This window comes from Drosophila willistoni (assembly GCF_018902025.1).
Source record: "Drosophila willistoni isolate 14030-0811.24 chromosome 2R unlocalized genomic scaffold, UCI_dwil_1.1 Seg167, whole genome shotgun sequence".
In the NCBI taxonomy this organism is placed as follows: domain Eukaryota; kingdom Metazoa; phylum Arthropoda; class Insecta; order Diptera; family Drosophilidae; genus Drosophila; species Drosophila willistoni.
The window spans coordinates 5,140,556-5,164,194 of record NW_025814050.1 but is presented as its reverse complement, the minus strand read 5'-3'; the positions used below and the strand labels follow the sequence as shown (position 1 = coordinate 5,164,194).

Below are 23,639 nucleotides of genomic sequence, written 5' to 3'. Positions count from 1 at the left end.
CAACCAGAGTGGAAATTTGCATATTTTAAATAACTTGTGGGGCCCTCACTAGGCGACCGAGCGGCCATTGACAGTGGAGGAATGGTTGACAATAGCGACGCCAAGACAACTCCAATTTATTTGTAATTTGTTTGAAATTTATATCAAAAGGAACTCTCATTCGCTCCGACTCTCTGTTCTTAACTCCCTCAAGAGCAATTCCCAAACCGCACATATACACAAGGCTATACACACACACATACAGCCTCACACAAACACCAACAGACGCACACATAATTGCACTCATAAAATGCCAAGAGCTCAGGCCTCATTTTCCTTTTGCACACATCGATATTTATGCGAAATACCCATTAGCTTGATAAGGATTTGATCAGTTTCACATCAAACTTGTGACAAATTGAGAAATCTCTTAGAAAAATTGCAAGATTACAAGTGATAATAAGGGCAAAAGGGACGATAACGATTTCAAAGCAGTGTAAAATAGAGGTCGTTAAAATTTAGAATCGGCATAGCTTATATCTTTGTTATGACTTTAGAATTCAGGTTGTTTTTTATATTTTAAAAATGAATGAATTTATATCATTTAATGATTGTTTCTGTAGCTTTTTTCTCACTTTAGTTTTGGTATTTATTCATAAGTTTTTCTAGGTAATCAAATAAAGCCATACACTTACTTTCTTTAAAGAACTCATTTTGCTAGTTAGATTCATGTAGCATAAGCAAACTAAACTACCAACCTGATACCCTCTATGCCGTAATTTAGTTCACATTCTAATCATACAAGGTTACTATAAGCTGGTTTTGCCTCCTATTTGTAATATCTGCAACCATTTCAGTTAGCATGCGATCAAGTCGTTACATACAGAGGGCCACAGACAAACAAATTATGTGCTCATTTGAATAAACATTCTAATGCGAATCACGTTGACAAAAATTCATTGAAGCATGCAGGATACACACAGTCACCCGCATATACACACATATACATAGAGCGTATACTAACATAAATAGGAACTCACAGGAGGCTGTCCAGGCTGATACTACCTTGACTTTTGAACTGCTTATATGTTTGGTTGGTTCTATCCAATCAGCCATAGAGGCATAGAGCCAGCAAGGACTAAAAGTCATGGTAATGGCAAATTGTCTGCACCTCGGACGCTGACAAGGACATATTTATAAAGCGCTAACACACACACACATCCTCACACACATTACCATATGAGCAAAAGCATCCCCCAATACTTAGTTAATCTATCAGGACATGGAGCAATGTGTAGAAAATTAAATGTGCTAGGATGAAACCCATGAGTGTATGTATGTGTGATGTCCCTGTTGTTGCGTGTAATGTAAATGCAAACTAAATATATACACCAAAAAAGTAGGCAGAGCCACGCATTAAGTCGATTGCTTCAAGGACCAGAGAACCAGGACCAGGACCCAGGCGGCATTGTCTCTTCTTACTTCTGTCTCTATGTCTGCCTGCCTCTGACTCTCTCTCTCACTTAATTCTCGCTTTTGCTGCCTCTTCGAGTGTAAATGAGTGGCTCCACTTGCTTCGACTCCTCTGAACCATGTGCCATGCCATGACTCCTGCCATTGCTACTGCTGCTTTTTAATAAGCAATTTATTTTTAGCTTAACAACGCCCGAGTTTTTGTGCCCTCATATAATGAAATACTCAAGGCCTAAAGCGAGCGGCTTACAATTTTACTTGCAATGATTTTCCCCATCATCCATTCCCATCTCTATCACTCCCTTCGTCGTGTCCTCTCCCTCCATCTTTTGTGGGTTGGCTGTGTGTCTGTTTGTCTATGATAATTAATTTCTTTCGTTTCTTTCCTTTTTGTCGCCAACAAAAAGTTAAGTCTCTCTGAGTGGGTGCTGCATTAAAAAGAAATTAAAACGTTTCCATTTTATATCCACCTTGGTAACCTCATAGAATTTGCTCTGGCTAATGAGTTTTAAGGTGGTTTCTTCTTCGAAAATTAAGTAAATGAGTACAAAAATTATCAAACAAACGAAAAATAAGTGCGCAGAGCTTTGTAAAGTGAGCATATGTAGTTACTTGAACAAAGTTTCATTGAAATCGAATATATATAAGTTAAATGCAAACAAAGTTCTCCACCTCAGACTTTAGTTGATAAGTTTCTCCATTCGTGTGCCTTATGCATACTAGTTTGTTTTTCGTGTACTTCACCAGGTGGTAGTAGGATAGGCAAAATTAAATATTGGTTACAAGCCGCAACTCTGATCTTATCTAAAATACAAAAATGATTTATACAACATGTTACAATTAATGAGCGCCTGCCATGTTTTTCACATTTTGAAATTTGAATTGCCACAATAAAAGTTTTGGTATTTTTTATGAGGAAAAGATTGTTATTGGCCTTTCTTTTATTCTATTTTAAAATAAACATTCATATTATTTAGTTTACAAGACATTGAATAGTGATACAAAAGTTCTAAGTATAACGTCCCAGAGACGACAACCCAAATCCTAGTTAAAGACTATTAAAAAGATCGATGTAGATAATAAATACTGAAATAGTTGCTATAGTTCTTCATCTCTTTAGATCTTCATCTAAAATTTCACCAAATTTCTTTTAATATAGATAAATAGAGAAATTGCAAAACTTCGGGATGCCATCAATCAAATTTCTTTGTGTTCTTTGCTTTGTCTCTTTCTATAAAACAATAATTTAGCATTAATTTAGACAATATTCTTGTTTGGGACTCCCATGTCTTCTCCTCCGCACCTAAGCAAATGCCCCTCGTGTCATTACATGTTCGCTGGCGGCTTCAATTTCATTTCGCTTTGCCTTCGAAAAGTTTTCACTATTTGCCATTGGTATTTTGCCTTCTGATGGAAGGAGCAAAAGTTTTTGCTCTTTTGCATTGAATTTATTTGTTTGTTTTGTGCCTTGAGAAAATTATTTAAGCCCATTGAACCTGTTATTGTTGTTGTTGCTACTGGTTTCCGTTGGATTTTGTTGGTGGTGGTAATTGCGTAACCGAATTAATTGTTGGCTTCTTGATTTTGGTGTAGAAAAGCTTTATTAAATTTACAATGGCTCTTGTACAGCTTGTCGTATACGTAATTTGTGAAATGTTATTAAACATTTGCCTAAGTTTTCCCATTCAGCAAACCCTTCACCCGCCTCTGACAAGTTCTCTCCATTTTCCCATTGATAGACATTGCCGAAAGAAGAGATTGGAGATTGAGCCAAAGCAAAAAAAAATAAAAGGGGACTTGGCGCCATTTTGTATGCCAAGCACACATATGAGAATATATGTATGTGCGTATAAGTGTGTGTGTGTCTGTGTGTGTGTGTAGTAAAGTGACGATAAAACATTTGCCTCGATTGCTTAAGTATGCCGGGAGAATGGTGAGTGCGGAGCATAAGTAGGGAGTGACGAGTAAAAGACGCCTGAAGTGGAAGGAGATGAAGCCAACGGGAGACAGCATTCCACTTATTCCTATACCCTAGCGAGTAGGGTAAAATGGTGTCATTATGTAATATAAGACTTTTTGTTGTAAAAGGAAAAAAACACAATGAATTGAAAATGCTGGATATCTAATTGAAACTACCGATAAATGACTAAACTTAAACTATAACAAAAATGATTTAAAAAGATAAAAGTTTTGTGAGTCAAAGACAATTTAATAGTTAGCTGAAGTCAGATGGATAATTGAAAGAAACTCGAATCTGTATATATGTATCATATAGAACTGAACTGGAATAAACGACAACTGTGAAATAACTGAAGCAGAGGTTTAAAAAATTGTATTGACCATAGTAAAAAAGAAATTGTTTAGAAATTGTCCTTATTCAAATACATATGGTCACCGTACTTCCAATTGTATTGTTTGTGCTCTATCTGTTTTAGACAGTTGTATTGTAGAATATAGAATAGAAAAAACTTTCAATTTGCCAAGAGCATTTAAATGTCGTCCTTGGCTTGTTTGTATTTTATTTGCTTGTACGAGCATTTCATTGATTTTCTGTCTCATCTCTTTTAGCCAGGCGATTTGCGTTTTTCAATATGCAAGCGGCTTATGCTGCACACACACTCACACACACACTTACCAGTACTCAGTCCCACACACACACACACTGAAAGAGATTCGCATGAAAGTTAATGACTTGCCGTTAGTTTGGGTATACCAAAAAATCGAAGGCAAGCTGTTGTATGTCTCGATGTGTTGTGTTAATTTAAGTAAAAAGCATTTTAGCTGATGTGTTTATTTGCCAAGCTCTCTCTCACATACATATACATGTGCACACATACACTCTGACAACCCCCACAGACTTATACATATACACATTTACCCATTGGTAGCCATCGCAAGCAATACATACTAGGCCTCTCCTGAACAGCGGCGGCGGCTTCAATATTAGTGATAATTTAGTTGGTCCCTTGTGCTAAGGCAGCATACATTTATTGTTTGCTATATAGCAATGGTTCTATATACTACCAAAACACATATCCACTTATATATGTATATGTGTATGTATTAGTTTGTATATGTGGTTCTGTGTGTGAACATGTGCGCTCATTTTTGGCCTTTTGCCAGCCCGACACATTGGCGTCCTTTTATGCGAAAATGAGTTGAGGCAATGTGTTGGGTTTTTGCGATTTTTTCTCATCTCGTTTTTTTTTTTTCGTTTTTTCTCCATTATGAAATGCTTGAATGAGTTTTTATATACATATACATACATAAATACATGTACTATGTGGTATGACCCGTGCTGGTTCTGGCTAATATATGCCGATTGGTTTACAGCTTCAATAAAATAAATATTTAATAGTTGCTGTCCAAAAATTTAAATGTTTTATTGAGCTCACAGTAATAAATCAAAATGTATGTGAAATTTCAATTATTCTCTAATACTGAAATGAAAAGTCAATGTACTCATTTATCTTTGTATCTATGCGGCTGTGTGTGTGTATGTGTGTGTGTGCAAATGTGTGTGTTTAACAATTATGCAAATAGATGCTGGAAGTAAATAAAACAAATTCTGCGAACGCTTTTAAGAAATGAAATATGTAAAAACAAATCAACAAGCAAATAACAAATTATTTGCAACATTGGTGACATAAATTATGCCAAAGCATGCGCCAGGCAGCCAAAAGTAAACAGCTAGAAAAACAATCAACACCGAATGGAAAGAGAAAGAGTAGCTACGATGTTAGGTATACATACATACACACGTACACGTAGGAGAGCAGTTCCTTGGCTGACCTACAAATTTTCCATAGCATACTTTTTTGGCGCACGCCCACACACAAATTGCCGGCCATTAATTAGCTGCAACAAAGACGCGTCGACCGCTCGTTGTGTCCTGTTAATGTAATTTAAAATCCATTCGTCGCTTTAAGAATTTGTTCACATGGCTTAAATTGTCACACCAATTTCCCACCACAGATTTAACAGCAACAAATACAGCATCAGCCAACAACAAAGTGCTCTTAATAATAAATATACGAGTATTGTATATAAACGAGTATATATATGTCTATATATATAATTGACCAAGTGTTTGGGCATTCATATTTCATAAAGGGAATGTCATTGTTGCTGCTGCTGCTTCTGCTGCTGCTGCTGTTGCTGTGGTTTCTCGCCTTTTGTGAGGGGAATTCGAATTCAATTTGATTCTTTCATGTGGCCATTGTTAAGCCACCAGCAAATGATAAATGGGAGAGCTTGTTCAGGACTTTGCCCAGCTATAAATGAACATATACATTTTCAATTATGAAAATAAATTTGTTCGATTTTTGATTGCGACTGACCAAGGAGATATGCCCGACGTAATAAATTTACATTTGGGTATTTTAATATTAAGTAATCAATTCACTTAATCTGCCATGCTCCAGTAAATGCAAATTAGAAGTTTAGTTTTTATTTGGCTTCAGGGTCAATTGAATGGATTAGTTCAACTTTTCCTTTGTTTAATAAACCAATTCAGAAACTGGCAACTGAAAATTCAATTTAAATGTGAAATATTATTATGCCGAATAAAAATAAACAATTTTTTAAACGTACATAGGTAGCGTTTATTACCAATGAATCAAAACTTAAAAGTTCTTTCAATGGGAACAGGAGGAAGCGGAGAAATTCAATGTCTGTCAAGGATATCTCTCAATATTTTAAAATTGGTTGGTTACTTTCTTACTCCAAAAATGTACTTCTTTTGAAATGTTTTGGTTATTTTCAAAACTATACAAACAAAAGCTTAAATATCGCAAAGATTTAAAAAAATAGAGGCAACAAAAAGTTATCTAAATTTCCCAAATTGGCACAGGTGCAAAAAACGAAAACCCAAAATGTTGAAAATCATCGAACAAAAAAGTTGTACCTTCATTTAAGCGAGCCTGAACCAGACTGTTACTCCAACCATTTCACTTACATAACTCAACCAAATCCAAAACCCTACCAAGCCGCATTTGGCTTCCACTTTGGCTTCCCCCATCTAAATGGCCACCCAACCAACCAGCCAACCAACCTCATAACCTGACATTTAATCAAGGCACAGCGTAAAGGTAAACAAACGGAAATAAGCGAAACTTCCTGTTGCTGTCACCGCCTGTTGTTGCTGTTGTTTTGTGTGTTTGTTTGTTGCCTTTTGCCGCATACGAAACGGAAATACAATCAAAATTGTGTAATGTTTGCTTACAGAGTGCCAGCACCAGCTGAAGGACAGGGTTTTCGGTTCAAAGAAGGGAAGGTTGGTTGCACGTGGCACATGGCGGTTGAGGATTTTAGTTTTTGGAGGTTTTTGAGGTTTTGCATGTTGACAGATTGCGTTGAAAACAGTCATCCCCATACCCACACACACTCACATCGACACACCCCACAAGCACACACCATACACAGATATACAAATACGCACACACGCATAAAGATTGCTTTGCTAATGAATTTTGCATTCAATAAATGATTAGAAGGCAACATTATTTTGTTGTTCCTTTTGAATATTTAACATGCCACATTTATTGCGTATAAATTCAATATGCATGAAGAAATTGAATATAGGAGAAATCAAGAAGCAATGGGGGTGTGAGACCCATCTTCAACAAGAAAGTTACATTTGGGCTTTATTGGCCATGTTGTTGTAAATGCAAATGTGATTGGGGCGGGGAAACTTTGGCTGTCAGTCAGTTATAATTGATATCTTGACAAGTCAATTGTCAGCTAATTGAGAAGTGTGAAAATCAGAGAAAGAGGAAAAATTATGGGCGTGGGTTGGTACCGGAGGCGGAGGACAGTCACTGATATGTGAGGAAATAATATTAAATTAGTTTTAAATGAGGATTGACAGCATAAGCTCTGTATCTAATTGGAAAAGCTGCTTTCCGCTTAAATCGTTTTTCTTTACGTTCAATTGACAAGCAATTTTATCTGAAAAGTCAACCACTATCGTATGATGAAATTATATCTAATATATTGTATTGCTTTTTAGACTAACCATATATTATAATTGGCAAATGGAATTAGATCAATTATTGATACTTGCGCTAATTTCAAATGGCAATTTCCTCGCTTAAAATTAAACCTTGGGCAATATAAAGTCTTTAAATAAGCCATTTTTATTAAAGTCGGGGAGTATGACTTTAATATTGTTTAGATTAAATTCCAAAACTCTATGTTAAACTATTATTTCGCTTCTGTTTTCTAATTAAATATATTTCGTTTTAATTGCTTAACCCACATAAAGATATTGTGGGTTTAGGTAAACATAAATACTTTTTCTTCTCTCATAAGACTCATAAAATCTATTTAAAGCTTAGATAATTTTTGTAAAAAGATAAAAATCACGACCAACCAACACACATACACTCCTTCACATACACACGAACACATACGCACACATGGCAAATCAAATCTAATGCCAGACAAACGAAAGAAACAAACAACAAAACTCAAATTAATAGAAAACAATAACAATTCCCTTTATTATTATTACTGCAGTGAGACTTGGCTCAGACTCAGTTTTAGCCTCAGTCCGTAGAGGGAAAGAGAGACAGAGAGAGAGAGAGATAGAGAGAAAAACAGAGCTATAGACAGAAAAAAGGAAGAGATTCGATTTGTTCTTGTATTTTTATTTTATTCAGCTTTTTCTTCTTGACTAAGTGCCCACAAAAAAAAGTTTTGTTTTGTTCTTCTGTATCTCTGAAGCGGGTGTGTGTGTGTGTGTGTGAGTTTTATTTTATTTGAATGTGTGATTTACAATAAGTGTAAGTAAAATACAAATCATGTTCGATATGGCCTTCAACGCTTACACAGGGGACTCTTTGGGCCTTCCTCTTCCTTCCACATCCAGCCTCGCACCCATATAATTTTGCTCCCATGCTCTGTATGCAGGCAAAGAAATCAGGCCAAAAAATATCAAAACAACAAGAAGAAACTTTCCTGTCAGGTGTGTGTTTGCGTGTGTGGCGTTACGTGCATTGCATGTCGAATGTTTTGTAAAAACAAAAAAGGAAAAACAAGTAGAATAAAACACAACTGTATAACATACCAGAGGCAACTTTATCTAAAGTATAAACTTTTTTGTTGCCTCTCTTTTACCTGTTCTTTTTTTTTAAGTTTGTTACCTGCTTTAAAATTTCCCATACGTTAAAAAAGTTTAAGTGCCGACATTTCAGATACCTACTACCAAAATGGTTATGAACTCTTCAAAATTGTATAATAATTAGTGAAAGGTTTTCCTTGTGTACCTACATATATTTATGCTTAAGCCTAGAGGCCTAATTTATAGTTATTTCATATACTTTGTTATAGTTGGAAATCTTTTTCAGCAACAAATTTAAGCATCGTATCTCTATAAATTGTTCTTTTCTTCGCAATCAATATATATAATATGTTTTTTCATTACTTTCCTCTATATGTTCTTACCTAATCCCATTATAATTTTCGAAAGACCTACACGAATTTATTCTTAAACTGTCTTCATCACAATCTTTCAAAAGTTTTAACGCTGATATAGTTTTAGAAAGTGTGGGTATATTTCCAGACCATCTAATTTATCAGTAATTCGGTCTTACACTTTTAAAACTTCCCGACATTATTTGATCATCGATTTGTTGTAAAGTCCGAAGCTTAAAGTCGGTGCATATCCCTTGCTTTTACTATTACAGGGTATTTAAAATGGCAAATGAAACAGTTGTTTTTTCTCCTGCATGTTTGCTTCTCATGTTCAGCTCTGGCGCCAATGATTTTTAATGCGATTTACAGCGAAAACAGCAAAAACAACATCAAGAGCAGATTGAATGTATATATTTTTCTTAGATCCCTGTAATGTATATCGGATGGTGGTAGTATATATAGTTGCCATTTGAGCGGCTTAAGATTCCAATACCAACACCAAACACGAACGCATGGCGAAACCTTTTTTAAGTGGCCAGGCCAATGAAAGGTTTTTTCTGTTGCTATTTTCCTTCTTCTTTTTTAGGCTTATGTCAGGGGATGTGCATTCAGTCGTGTGTGGGTGCGTATATGTTCGTCTGTGTGTGTGTGTGTGTGTGTGTGTGTGTGTGTGGGTGACTTTATTTAATGCCATTAACGCAAATTGAAAGTTTTACGCTTCTCAGCCTTTTTCTGCCTTCTGTCCATTGCATGCGCAATTGACTTTGCCGTTGAGATTTTATGATATTTTTGTGCCCAGTGTGGAAATTAAATGAGAGCTTCAATGTGAATTGAGTTGTAAACTATTTCTTTTAATTTTCCCTTTCGAGAAGAAAGTAAAGTCTAAAAAATATTAGCAAGTATGTTACTACGTGTGGTTGTAGCTTATTCTATTCACATGTTTCTGTTCTTGTGCTCTAGCTGACAACTAGAGCATTTGTCTTTAGCCACCAAGGACACCAAGGATGCGTCGCCTTTATTACCAAGCACACTTTGTCGTGCTCTCACACCAAATGAGAGACTATACAGCAGACAAAGAGAACGAAAGGGGGGTGGGTAGCCCATTACAACTACTTATGGTATGTAAATAATGCTATGTACGCGAGCGCTCAAAATAAGCCAAGGCAAATCATAAGAGCGTTGGCAGAGAAGCTACACCCACTCCCACCGTGCTCACCTGCTGAGATGGTGGCACCTACCTTTGCTTTTTTTTTTTACCAGTTACCTCCCTCTCCCATAGAGCATTAACATAATCGTTATGGTTATGCGAGACGTGTGCATAATGGTTAAGGTGGCAAACCCTGCCACTATGTAGGGCTCGAACATAAGGATAAACTATGTTAAGTGCGTTGACATTGTGATATATTATAGTCTTTTTCCTTTTACCCTTCTAAGCAGCGAAAAAAACGTATACAATGAATATTCCATGCTTTATGCCACAATGATATGATCAATAAGTAATGTAATAATATTAATAACAATAAGTTAATAAGTAAATAATGTTTACAATGTACTTTTTCCCTTTACTCATTAAAGAAAATTTCAGTTGTCGAATCAAATTTAGGTTCATTGAATTGCCAACCAAAAGTTAAACCTTGTCTAAAATTTACAGTATCATAATATTCTCGCAGGTGTCTCTTTTACGATTGTATCCATAGTGTATTCAAAAGATGCTTACTTTTGTTTTTGTCTGTAGTACTTCTGTTTTATGTTTTTTATTTTCTCATTTTAGTTGGCTTCAAGTGCGTGTTGGGCTTTAAATTTTCTTTAGCACTCATTCGCTTTTGTTTTTGTTTGGCCAGGTGTGCATATTAAGTAGCCGCCGCGTATGCTTAGACTATGTAAAGAATGCTAAGAAAAAGGAAAGTCAAAGTGTAGCCTGCTTTTTGGGGCATCTCCTGCACAAGGCAAAGTAGACCAGTCAGATTTAGCTATATAAATGCACGTACAAACATAATAAATTTCATACAAACACACATACACACACAGACGCACAACAACAAAAGCAAAACCAACAAACACTCAACCCGAAAAACTCGAACTTGAATTCAACTTGCAGAAATCAAGTCAAAGCCAGACAGTCTGGGACAAGTTCCTTTTTCTTGTGTTGCTCCTGTGTTAGATCTTTGTTTTTCTTCCTCTAGGAGATGCTTAAAATTCCAACCGCATAACTTATAAAATAAAAATTAAAATTCCAATTGCAAACCTCAATAATAAAACACTTTTAAGTGCCGCACCGGTGCCACTTTTGATGCTGCCACTGAGAGACCTTTACATTCTTTTTCTTATTTCGCTTGCAGGCAGAAGTTACAGTGGTTCAATATTGCAATATATGTGGTCAAATAAACTTTTCATACAAAACTGAGTTATGTTAATTAAATGTGGATTAATGTTAAGAAAAGCACTGTTTGTCGTTTAAAAAAATGTTTGTCATAGATTTCTTATTACATTCCGACCACTGTGCACCTGAGCTAAGACTGGCCAAGCCCGATACCAATACTGGTCTCATTTCGGGTCGATCTAATATCCACAACATACACACAAACATACCCTTATTTTTGGCATACCTACAGCTCCACCCTTGCACCTATGTAAGATTATTAAAAATTTCGCCCCGAGGCATCCATCAGGTTATGGGCAACAACGACTCGCATCCGCCGTATGTGAGTGCGCGGGACTCATTTCAATGAGTCTCAGTTTCGGCCCGGTGACGCATTTTTATGCCAAAATACTGTCGGTGCCTCAAATTCAGCTCAGCTCGTTCTCTTTCTGTTTTCGGTCTCTTTCTCTGTCTCTGTTAGTCCCTCTGTGGCCGCCACATCATGTAATTGGCATTCCGCACACTGACCGAAATGAAAATGCTACGTGCTTTCATTTCAGGTTACGTCCGTAGTCATCAGACGACGGGAGAGGCTGCCGGATAAGTCAGCTGAACGCTCCATTGACCAAACGCGAATGAGAAAAGAAGAAAACCAAAATCCAAGCACAAGATGTAACAAAAAAAAAAAAAAAGAAGGAAAATCTCTTGCTTATTTACCAAGCTCGAGAGCTTTTTAATTTTTTACGTTTCGGGCATATAACTCTCACACACACACACATCCACACACCGACACACTCACATACAACTTAAAGTCAATCTCATCACATCACAACAGTACAACAAAGGATACTTATTCAAGATGTTGACACAAAAAAAAAGCACCAAAAGGGAAAAGGAAAAGGGTGCGGCTGGGTTTGAATGATTTTCCTTCTTTTTTTTCGGGCACTTCGCGTAAATCGATAGCTACGCATATCGAACTCGTTTTTCCTATCCACTTTTCCACTTCCGCAATTTTTGCATATTCAATGAAATATTTTTTCATTTTTTTCTCTTTGTCGTCTCTTTTTCTTTTCTTTTTTTTATTTAATACTTTTGGTATGCCTTGGCATGTGCCTGACATTGACAGCCAGCCAAATTTCGTTGTCAGCCTTCTGCATCTTGCCTGGTATTGTTTGCCAAGCACTTTGTCGCTTTTCACATAGGTGAAAACTGAAAATGGAAAATGGGAAATGAAGAAAATTGGCAAAAGAATCGTGAAATTTGTCTTTTTAATTGGCTTTAAATTTCTACCCATCACGGTCCTCAATTTTGAATATACTTACACTTACATCAAAGTACCTACTTGGCAATTTTTACTACTACTCTTTCTGGTTTATTTGCCGTAGGACAAGAAAGGAGGAAGGGCAGGACTTGATGCCTGCTTACTTTTGTTCTTGTCATCGCAATTTATGGCACTAACTCATAAAAAATGAAATTCTGGCATACTATAAAGCAGAAATTTTAAAGGCAAGCCAACACGAGAGACAGACAAGACAAGACAACACACTTTGCATGCTAAGAAAGGGCCCACCAATGAGATTTATGTACTCTTAAAAAGCTTAACGGGTGCCATGGGCTTGGACTAGACAAAAGGTCTAAGTCGGTGCTGGTCGGGTTCGGGATCGGGATCTGGGTATGGCTTTGGTTCTGCTTCTAGATTCTGGTGCTGGATTTTGTGGTAAATAAGCGAGTTGCCACCAAAAATCCAACCACGCACTTAAGTGCTTCTCACTGCCTACACAAACATCTGCATACTTTTGGGGAGGACAGACAGAGAGAGAGGGAGAGGGAGAGAGACTATACGAGAGATATACTGGCATTGTGAGAGATATGGGGGGCAAGGGGTGGCTTACTTATGCGGTAGAGTCGCGTCGTCGTAGCTATTTATTCTACTAAAAACGCAATAATATATCATCTACAGTTTATCATTGCTATGACGCCAGACTGAAATTATTATCCAACGAATTTATTGCCATACAATAAACAAACACACAAAAACTGCAATGGTATGTGGTGTGTGTGTGTGTCTGTGTGTTCGAGTGAGTGTATTGCTCTGTGTGTGAGTTTACGTCGTCTATGACAATACTTACTATACACTTTGGCAGAGTACCAACAACTCCTTCAGCAACAACAGTAACAGGGAACATTTCAACTGGCAAACAGCCTTCAAAAACAACGACATAAACAAAACATACAATTTTAAGGTAGTCGAATAAAATTTACTTCTTAACAGGAAGCAAAATCTATAAACACCAACGACTAATTTATGTATTTGTACTAAAGTTTCTAATATGTAAGTTAATAATCATAAAATATCATAAAGAGTTGAAATATTTTGCGGCAGTTCATTTGAAGCTATTATAAACAATAAGTAATTATAATACTTGTAGTAAATATTGACCCTAAGAATAAATTGATTGATTTGAGAGTTATTAAATATTTATCCTAGAGTCTAAATGCTCTTTAGTTTGTTTATACTTATGGTTTATTCAAAACATAACTTGATGAGACTTGAAGACCAGAAAAGTATAAGCTGTTGGAAATTTCGAATACCCTAGACTCAGAATCTTTCACATTTTTCGAAAACTTGTGCCATTTCTTTTGCGATTCTGGTTCCAGATTAATAAGTCATTGAACATCATAGCTGTTATTAATAAAAATCTTGGAATTTCTTGGGCTTTATGTACTGATATTGTGCATTACAATTTTTCCTTTACTATCCTCGATCACTTCTATAGCTTTTCCTTTTATCCTGAATGTCTCAAAGCTTGTGACCTCAACGCATCCAATCTGTCAAACGCCTATTCAGTTTACATTTGTATATTCAAATGCTTGACATGCTTCGGTTTTTTTTTTTTTTGTTAGTTATCTGTTAGCTTGTTTCTACCGAAACTCTACACATATTTGTATTCTCTGTACAGCATCTATCTATATAAGAGCTTATATGTATGTATATATTCATGGCAATCTCGAGAGCTGTCACAAACCAGAGCCAAAACAAAAAAAAAAAAAAACAAAAAACGTTGAAGCTCGCATATTTTTTACTATTAGCCAGAAGCAGGAATTTGTCAGACAGTCAGTTGAGTTGAGTTGAGTTCAGTTTAGTTCAGTACAGTTCAGGCTGAAGGCTGAAAGGCAAAATCAAATTGCCCGTCCTGTCAACTTTCTTTCATTTCTTTTATTTTTTTGCGTAACAAAATGTTCTTTTTATTTCATTTTAGCATAGCGAGATAAATAACACAAGTTTGCTAAATTGTCAGCTGCTGTTACTACTTCTACCACTAGCAATTTTACGGCTGCTGGTGGTGGCCTCGTTTCTTGGCCCCAACAAAACGAATATCCATATATCCCGCCGCCCCACTCCACATAATATATTTTTGTACCCTTTTCCTATATTTTTCCATCTTTTTACACATATTTATGACAAGCCTTCAGTCTCTGCTACATCAAGTGCTCGTCACATAGTTTCGGACGGAAGGACATGAGGGACGTGTAGGCTATTCTGGCCAAATTGCCACACATTTTGTGCATAAATGACAAATGCCTTTGATGGCATAAAATATGACTTTGTAAATTGTTTTGCAGGAAATAAAAAGAAAAAAAATATGCGAAAAGGCGTTGGCATGAGCGAAATAAATATTTGTGATTGCTGAATCGTTGGACCTAATACGAAATGATTTATTCAACCAAAAATTAAAGTCATTCAATTTATATACAATGGGCTTACGATTGTATCTATATGCTGAGACCAAAAAATTTTTGGCTTAAGGCGCAACTTTTTCGGAATTAATTAATTGTTATTCTAAGTTGAAAGTTTTTGTTTGAAAGTTAACAAATGTTTCCTAAAGGGCGCCATATTGGGACAAAGTTGTTTGACTTTAATAGCCGAAAGCGAGATGAGCCGAAATTCAATTTCAACAGAACTTAAACAAAACAAAGTGATAATTAGATGATTTTTATACAAAATTTTCAAAAGTAAACTTTATGACGTGTCATTCTAACCAAGGCTAAATGAAGAAATAAATTGAGGCAAAGATATAATTTGGTTTTTCATTTTAATTTATATTCCATTTCATATCTCATTTGTGTTAGAAGTTTGAAATAAAATGGTGACTTTAAAAACGCCTAAAACAACTAAAAGAGTTTTACTATATCGAGTAGGTATACTCCTTATTTAGATCAGTTGTTTTCTTAAAAAAGGGTAAAGAAAAAACTCTTTGGAATGTGTGTTAGATGTATATTAGACCAACAATTAGACCAAGGTTATTTTAATTTATTTATTTACCTATAACCCAAATAATTTATGTTTAAAGCAAAATAAAACTCTTGAATAAATTTTAAAGTTGTTACTTAGAAATGTGACTTCAGAATATTACAGTAAAAAATAGTTGGTAAATTCATATCTTTGAGTCCATGAACTGAGCTTTAACGTAACATCCAAGAAAAAAGTCTGTCCTTTTTGGTCCTTCTTTTACCAAAATAAATAACACAAGGTATTAAGTACCAAAGCTAATAATAGCTTAATCAGAATAAGTTCCTGAGGCTTTTCAATTGATATTCACTTTTTTAAACTTAATTGTTATGAAAAATAAATTGGTCACTCTGGATTCAAAGCTTAAAAGTGTAAGTTGTACTGTAGCCAAATCTTTACCTGATTAGCGTCATTATCAACATTACATCTTTATCTTTACCACCTTCATCATCTGTTTCCTCCTCATCATCATCATCAACATCGCCATTTCCATTATTGTTGAACCTTCACAACAAAACTGCCATAAGCAATCTCATAAATTCCATAGCAAATGGCCTGCTTAGGAGCTCAGCTGTGTGTATTGCTGCTGAATGCCTGAACTCTCAGTTAGGAGAGAAAACAACTTTCAATGCCATTTCATTGCCAGAGTGCAGCAGCAGCAGGAGTAGGAGTAGGATCTAGATCTGGAGCATCTTTAGCAGCTGGATGAAAATGCTTAGCATAAACTCATTTTTGGCCTGGCCTATTTCAATAATAATAAAAGGAGAAATACTTGAAGAGAGCAGCATTCAGCAGGCAGGCCTTAGAAGCAATTGAAAAATATTTCTCATAAAATACCCGCGCTTACATAAATATTTAAACTAAAGGCAAAGGCAAGAGCAGGCATGAAAAGTATTTTCTCTCTTTCGTTTTGCACTTCAGACTCCTTCTTCTCCGTTGATAGAAACGAAAAATAAAAGCTCTATGCCACAGCAGCTAGCGCTCTAGTATTTGCCACAGACCCATAAGAACAACGAAAAGAAAATACAAGAAGGAGAAGAAAGGAAAACGTTCATCGCCATTTTCTTGGTCCTGGTGCATCTAGCTCAATCCATTTCTCTCTGTCCGTGCTTATTCCATGCATACATAGAGTGAGTGATGAATAAGTATGTTTGTTTGTGCGTATGTGTGAGAAAAAGGATGTGGGCCAACTTAGGCTCTGGGTCTTGCTGTCCTTGCTCTAGTAAAGCGCTTTTCAATAAGCAAAAAACATGCAAAAAACTTGTTGGCACTAGCCCAGTTTACAGCTCACTCACACTACCAATCCAAATGGACATTTGTTCGAAATGCGTAAATTGTCACGAAGTGACACAAAGGAACTGATGAATTCAAAATGAATTATTTAAACATGAACTCGAACAAATTGTTACCGTTTACAGTTTTTTTGCGTCTTACTAAATCTTGTGATGAACTTTCATTTAAAACAGAGATGATCCTTAAGAAAAGGAGGGGAAACCAATGACAGATTAAAGAAATAAATTGTGAAAAATCCTAGCTGATGTACGTCGAGTTTCCATTACCTAGAGAAAAGCCTATTGTGGCCAAAAACCCTTTGGCTTAATTCTTGTTTCAGTCAACATCCTATGTCTTAATGACGAGAAACATAATCTTCCAATGCATATCTTAAATTTCTTATTTTTTTTTTGCTCCTACATCTATGCATAATCTTATGGTAGTGTCTGTCATTGGGTATTTGTTTGTTTGTTCATTTTGTTGCACGCATTTTCAACGCCTTTTCAAATGAAGGAAAACAAGATGGAAAACAGAGAAAGAGAGAGAGAGAGATCCATGCAACAAAAAAAAAAAAAAAACATGAATTCAACCAACTATGTAGCTATAAGCCAAGTGTCTATCTTGCATCTTGTTGCTGTCATTTCAGGCTAATGTCTTCGCTCCAGTTTCCTTTTTTGTGTTCAATGTCTATCGTCATTTCCATTTTCCTTCCTTTTTTTTCTGTCTTCTCTCCCATCACTAGACCATATTGCATACATATAGAGAGTGGTTGATGTTTTTGGTGTTGGTTTACTTATTCCAACACAGTTGGCAACATTTTGTTTTGCTTTTTGTTGCCTTTTTCTCTTTCTTGATAGACATCATTCAAGCCTGCTTAACGTTTCCTTCTTTATTAACTTTCTTCACGATTCCTGTGAATGGTTTTTGTTTGCCCTTTTATGAATTTTGCTATACAGAATTGTCATCGCAGACACAAATACATGGGTGTGAGAAATAAGTTCTGAGAATTCTATACTTGAATCTTTAAGCAAGAAAAATTTATTGATTTATGTATTTCTCTTTTATTTTACAGATTTTTCCACGTAATGGATATACCAAATGGTGGCTTCAGCAGGTGTGTAATATAATTCTACGAATTGTTTTTCCATAAAAATACAAATTATGGGGAATATTAAAATTATGTGAATAATAGTAGAGATTTAAAGCTCATTTGCTCTATGTTCTAGAATTGAATTCTTTTTGAGACAGGCTCTGTACATAAAACTCAAATAAAGTACTCAGTAGAACAATAAATAATCATTATATTGATTAGTTTTTCTATAACCCACATCCTTCTGCTCTATGATTCGCCAATTTTGATCCCTCTAGTTGATACATATTTTTATTAAATTTTTTAAGTTATCGTTTTCCTTTTATCATAACAAATTTTTATAAAAATTAGCCTCTAGATGGGGTTTGAGAGTTTTCATTTCCCCAGAATGCGTTAAAAATTATGTGGAAAACTGTTTTCCTCCCCCAAGTCAAATGAAACCTTAGAGTCAATTTTAAGCTTGTCAGTTCAACAAAGCCAACTTGATTAATAACCACCCAATCAAATGGGATACAAGAAACTGCTTATAGCATTAACTTACGGCCTAGTTAACCCCCAGCCACTCATATGAGAAAAACGGTAAGCAGCTTAGCAACGAAAAGTAGTTTATGATTTCTGAGAATTTTTTGCGTCAGAATGGAAATGCAATTAAGAGCGCTTAATTGTTTATTAATGCGCACTTCCCTCTCGAGCACGAGTCGGGCTCTTGTTGTTGGGTGTGAAAAAAGAAATTAATTAGTTGCTATTTTAAATTCGGCGCAGACAATTTAACATCACATCTGTGTAGGGGCCGTCGAATGGGAATAAAAATAAAACTTCAAATTGATTGGAAAGTGCGTGAGAGTTTGCCTAATATCTGCCAGCCAAAGTCTGTTGGATTCTTTCCCCCCAACATGGGATGGAATGGGTCGGGCCGCACGCCTTTGATTTATGCTGCCTGCACTTGTCCTCGGCGAAGCGACCAAAACCCAAGACCAGCCAATTTAATTGCTCGCTGGATTTTCATACTAAGTCCATGTTTCCTGCAAACAGCATAAAAATAACACACCAAACACAAGCAGCACAAAAAAGGGGGAGGAAAATTATGGTAAAGAGCAGCGAGTGAGGGGAGTGGGGGGAAAACATGAACGGCATGTGGCGTGATGATTAATGAGACAATTTTTTATGACAAGGCACCGTGGTGCACCACATTGTCGAAATATTAAATTGAAAATTATCAAACTCTTAAATTATATAACCAATAAACAGATTCTTGCAAGTCTTGATATTCATTTTCATTGCTTAAAAATTTTTCAAAGTTTTTGAAATACTTTTCGGCAATTTTAAGAAGACTTTTTGTTGTAATCGTTTTGTTGTCGTTTCTGTTAAAATTATTTAAGAAAACATCTAAAAAATTTTGTCTATTGTCGACTATATAAATTTTTTAACGGAAGAGACAACCCATATAACTAATCAAATGTCTAGCAGGCCTTGTCGACGACTCCAAGAAGATTGTGACAAGTATTCCTAATATCTGGTGCCACTGTGGTTATCACATTTATATAAAATATATACTATACATGTACATACATATGTATGTATTGTCGCCTGCATATGAATAACATGAATTGCTTTATAAAAAATGTATAGCAGACATGCTGCTTTTTGAGGGAGTTGAGGGATGTTAGTGTGAACAAAATCTGAATCTTGGAAAAACGAAAGAAAGAATGAGTTGCAGTTGGTGGTAGGACTGGGGTAGGGGTTGACATTCGAGTTTGGGCTTGGGTTTGGGGGTACTGCAATCATTATAGAGCTGAGTGCGATAAGCGACGTTGCATGCGGTGGCGGTGACAGTGACACAAACTGACGATTGCAATGATGATGAATATGAAAATTCTGTGACAGAGTCAGGGGGAGACAGGCAGTTGGACATGAATGCGAATTGATGTGTCACGTGCGTGCAATACGTGAATATTTACTGTTGTTGCTCTTGACTTTTGAAAGATTTATGTGTGTAGAGGATGTCATCACCAAACCAAAAATTAGCTGACACGACGGAAATCTAACATTTCATTTACTTAAAATTGCAATCACATAGGTTGAGCTGTAGATATACATATGTATATAGGATACAAACTGAATTTATAAGGACCAATTGAGCACTTGCACTCCTTAAATGGTGTTGCAACTATCTTTCACTGACAGCAGACATGCATTTTATGACATCTTGGCCAGGGTGGGCAATGTATTTTTATCTCTGTACATATCACTGCTGGACAAATTAATAGTCCAATTGTTAACCAAATCCACCGGCAAATCATCAAAAATTTAGAAGTTTCTGGCAGAAAAAGACAAAAAAAAAATATTTCATTCACGCAAATTATTCAATTTTATATAAGAACTTGGACTTACTTTTTCTATTCAAATCTTCACATCAGGTTCTGGGTTGTCTTCAGCACTTGTCCGCCTTGAAATGCTTTTTTGTGCCCTTACCACTGAGACGACAAGTTGTTCTATTGCCGTAACAAATCCATTTTACCTGTCAGCTTAAACGCGTAACCAAATGGCAAAAAATAAGAGGCGAATACCGTGAAGGTGGAAAGACATACCAATATAAGTATCTACATTCACATTTGGCCATCTATGTATGTATTGCTGGTGTATATGTGCGCCTATGTGTGTGTGTGTGTGTGTGCAGCGTTTTCCCTGATATATTGCCAAGGCGCAATTAGAGCACAGACCGCAGAATGAAACTCTAGCTGCTGGGTAAACAAACCACCGCGGCAAAGGCAGTAGAATTGACGGAAACTGAAAACACACCGACCATGAGTTACTTTACTTAATAATGTTGTTTTCCATCTTGTTTTCACCGTTTTTACGGAAGTTATTGACAATTTTGGAATACCATGTTAGCTTATCCATTTCCATATCAGAAATCTTTTCAAAGTTTTGCTAATTATTTTATTAGTATCTCACGATTTAGTTTAACTTAAGCACATTACTTTTAAAAGAAGATTCTAAGCATTTGAATTTTCTTCTTCAAGTTGGTAAAAGAAATGTTTGGCTTTTTCTATTATGATTTGTTTCCATATTCTGAAATTTTTAAATTGATACTCAATTATTCTTTTGTTATTCATTTAAAACTGATTCTAGGAACTTTTTGTAATTACAACTTTCATAATTTAATATTAAAAATTCTGTTTCAATATTCTGATAGTAAAAAGAAAATATTCCAAATATTAAATATCCAATTCCAATATTGTGATAGTTAAGTTCTTTAGAGATGTTAGAAATTATGTTTTCATCTCCGAAAAAGTTCTTCGAGTTTTTTGTTATAAGTTTTGGATAAGCAAAACTTGTCAGAAATCAGTTATACCCATAAAGAAGTAAAGAAGAGGAAATAAATTTTTGTGCAAACAAAATCAAGCGCACACATACACAGATATAGAGATACATATGTATGGTAGATGTATGTATGTACACACATGTATACATTTCCGACATTCATTTTTCGGCAATCTGAATTGGCTGTCTCCCTCTTCCATTGTCTCTCTCTCTCTACAATTGCAAATTACGATTTTGTATGTACAGAAAATGAAGGAACAGATAAAATGGAAGGAGAAACAAGAAGGTGGCATTAAATCAAATCAAATGGAATGAAATGAAGCATTTCTCCCGCTAAATCTCTTCAGTTCTCGTCCCTCTCTCGTTCTCGAATTCTCTGGGTGTGTGTACTTTGTTGTCGTTTCTCTGCAGTGTTTGCCTCTGTCTTGTTAGCAAGCAAATTCTATCAAAATCGCATAGTGTCTCTACAGTTTGACAGTTTAGCATATTGTTGACTAATTAAACGCATGTGCATTTGACCCGCATGACAAAAAGCAGGAGAACAAAGTGCTCCGGCACAGTGGAGACCACGGTTGGCATCGAGTGAGAGGAGAAAGAGCGAAGGCTGTTTTTGCATTTTGTGCGATTTGCTTGACATAAGCACTAATTAGTCTCTGGGTCTGCCAATCCCTGGGCTCAGATCAAACGCTTGACTTTCGCGTACACTTTTTGAGTTTTCTCATATTTTGTTTGGCTTTTTTTTTTTAATGGCTGCCTCCCTCTTTCTCCAAAGGGACGCATAATTTTTGATGACTTTGGCTGCGGCCCTTGCATTCAAGTTTTCAAGTGAAATTTAAATGAAAAACACAACGTTTCATAGAGATCAAAGCAAAAAGCAGCGCCACATCTCCGAAGGGACGCGGAGTCTACACTTAAATTACAGCGAATCAAGGGAATTCTGTTGTTTTCTCGTTTGATTTAATCAATCATCATGTAGATACTGATCGTTCTCGAAAGATTCAAGTATTATTTTACACTAATTTTATTCACTAAAAAAAAAAAACGATACGAAATGTTAAGCAACCCGTGGATAATTGCCATAATAAGGCATAACTGAGCCAAATTAACTGAAACTTAAAGTCTTGAAAAGATTTTACAGCAATGTTGATGAAATGAACGTGTCCATCGACAATTTGATTTACTCACGTGCTCTCTACTTTCTCTCTGGAATAGATACTTAAGTTGAGCAAATATTGACGAAATCCTTGAAGCACTTTTCGGACACTTCAAAGGACTCAATTTGCCGCAACAAAATGTAATTTTAATCAAAAATTTGCCAAGCTTAAAAAAGAAAAAAAAAAAAAGTTCAGGAAAAACGAAAGAAAAGAAAAGGTAAAAAATGGAAAAATTCCAATACATTGTGAAAATGTAAACAAGACAAGGAGCCTGAAGGAATAAATTTTGGATTTAAAGTGGTTAAAATTCGGTGAGCTGAATCAAATTGAAAGAGGGGATTAAACCTTAAAGGTCTGATTAGTCACTTGCATCTATGAGAAAAAGGCAATTAAAACTCCATACCAAAGCCCTAAATGAAGTCAAATGACATGTTTTAACTCCCACACAATGCCCAAAACTCAAATATTTCCACTGGGAGAAAGATTATTTCCCCTTTCTTCTTAAAAGTTAGCAAGCATTTTCGGAATATAATCAACTTTTGTGCTTGACAATCAAGAATAACAACAACAGCAGCAAGAACAAGAAGAATAATAATGCTAAATGTACGCAGACACAAGACAATTAATTTTTAATGCGCCTCTCACGACCAGAGTAACATTGAGATCTAAAGTATAGTGGCAGGGAGGAAGGGGCAGGCGGCAGCCTGGACAAGTGAACAAAACTGAACGGCATCGTTGAGAGAAAGTGGCAGTGCTAATTGCACTCATTCACACGCCAAAAGCGAACAACAAAGCTGGCTCCAAAGTGGATACCCAACAACAGCACCAACGCCAAGAACAGACCGATGTGGTGAGAGGGGAAAACAAAGAGAGAGAGAGACAGAGAGAGAGACGTAAAGGTAGAGGTAGAGGCAGACGTAAGGAGAAAAGGAAGTAACGTCTCCTTGACATACGGAAACGGAAGCGTTAGTTGCAAGGATATGTTGCAATTGCGCACAATGCAGTTGGCACATCCTAAGTACTATGGGACAAAAATGATGAAAACTATTTTAGCTATCTCTAGATATCATGTCGATACAGGACTTTGAGTCAATACTAAGGGTGATGGAAAATTAAAGTCAATAATTTGTAAATAATTCAGTTATAATTCTCAACAGAGTTACAAGCAGTCACTTTCCTTATTCTATGACAATCGTGACGGTATAACGTTACATTTATTGTTCTTTTCGTCTGTTTCATCAAACTTTTTGCCCACTGTGCATTAGAGATGCATCCCCCGCC

The 23,639-nt window shown here is 36.0% G+C and overlaps 1 protein-coding gene across 1 annotated transcript in view; it reads left to right on the top strand.

Annotated features, from left to right (window-relative positions):
* LOC6644256 overlaps nt 1-23,639 on the top strand; it is a 49,399-nt gene that overhangs the window by 14,186 nt on the left and 11,574 nt on the right. The window contains exon 3 of the mRNA XM_002066765.4: nt 17,863-17,904. The gene's annotated coding sequence lies outside the window, so the exon portion shown is untranslated. The remainder of the gene's footprint in view (nt 1-17,862; nt 17,905-23,639) is intronic.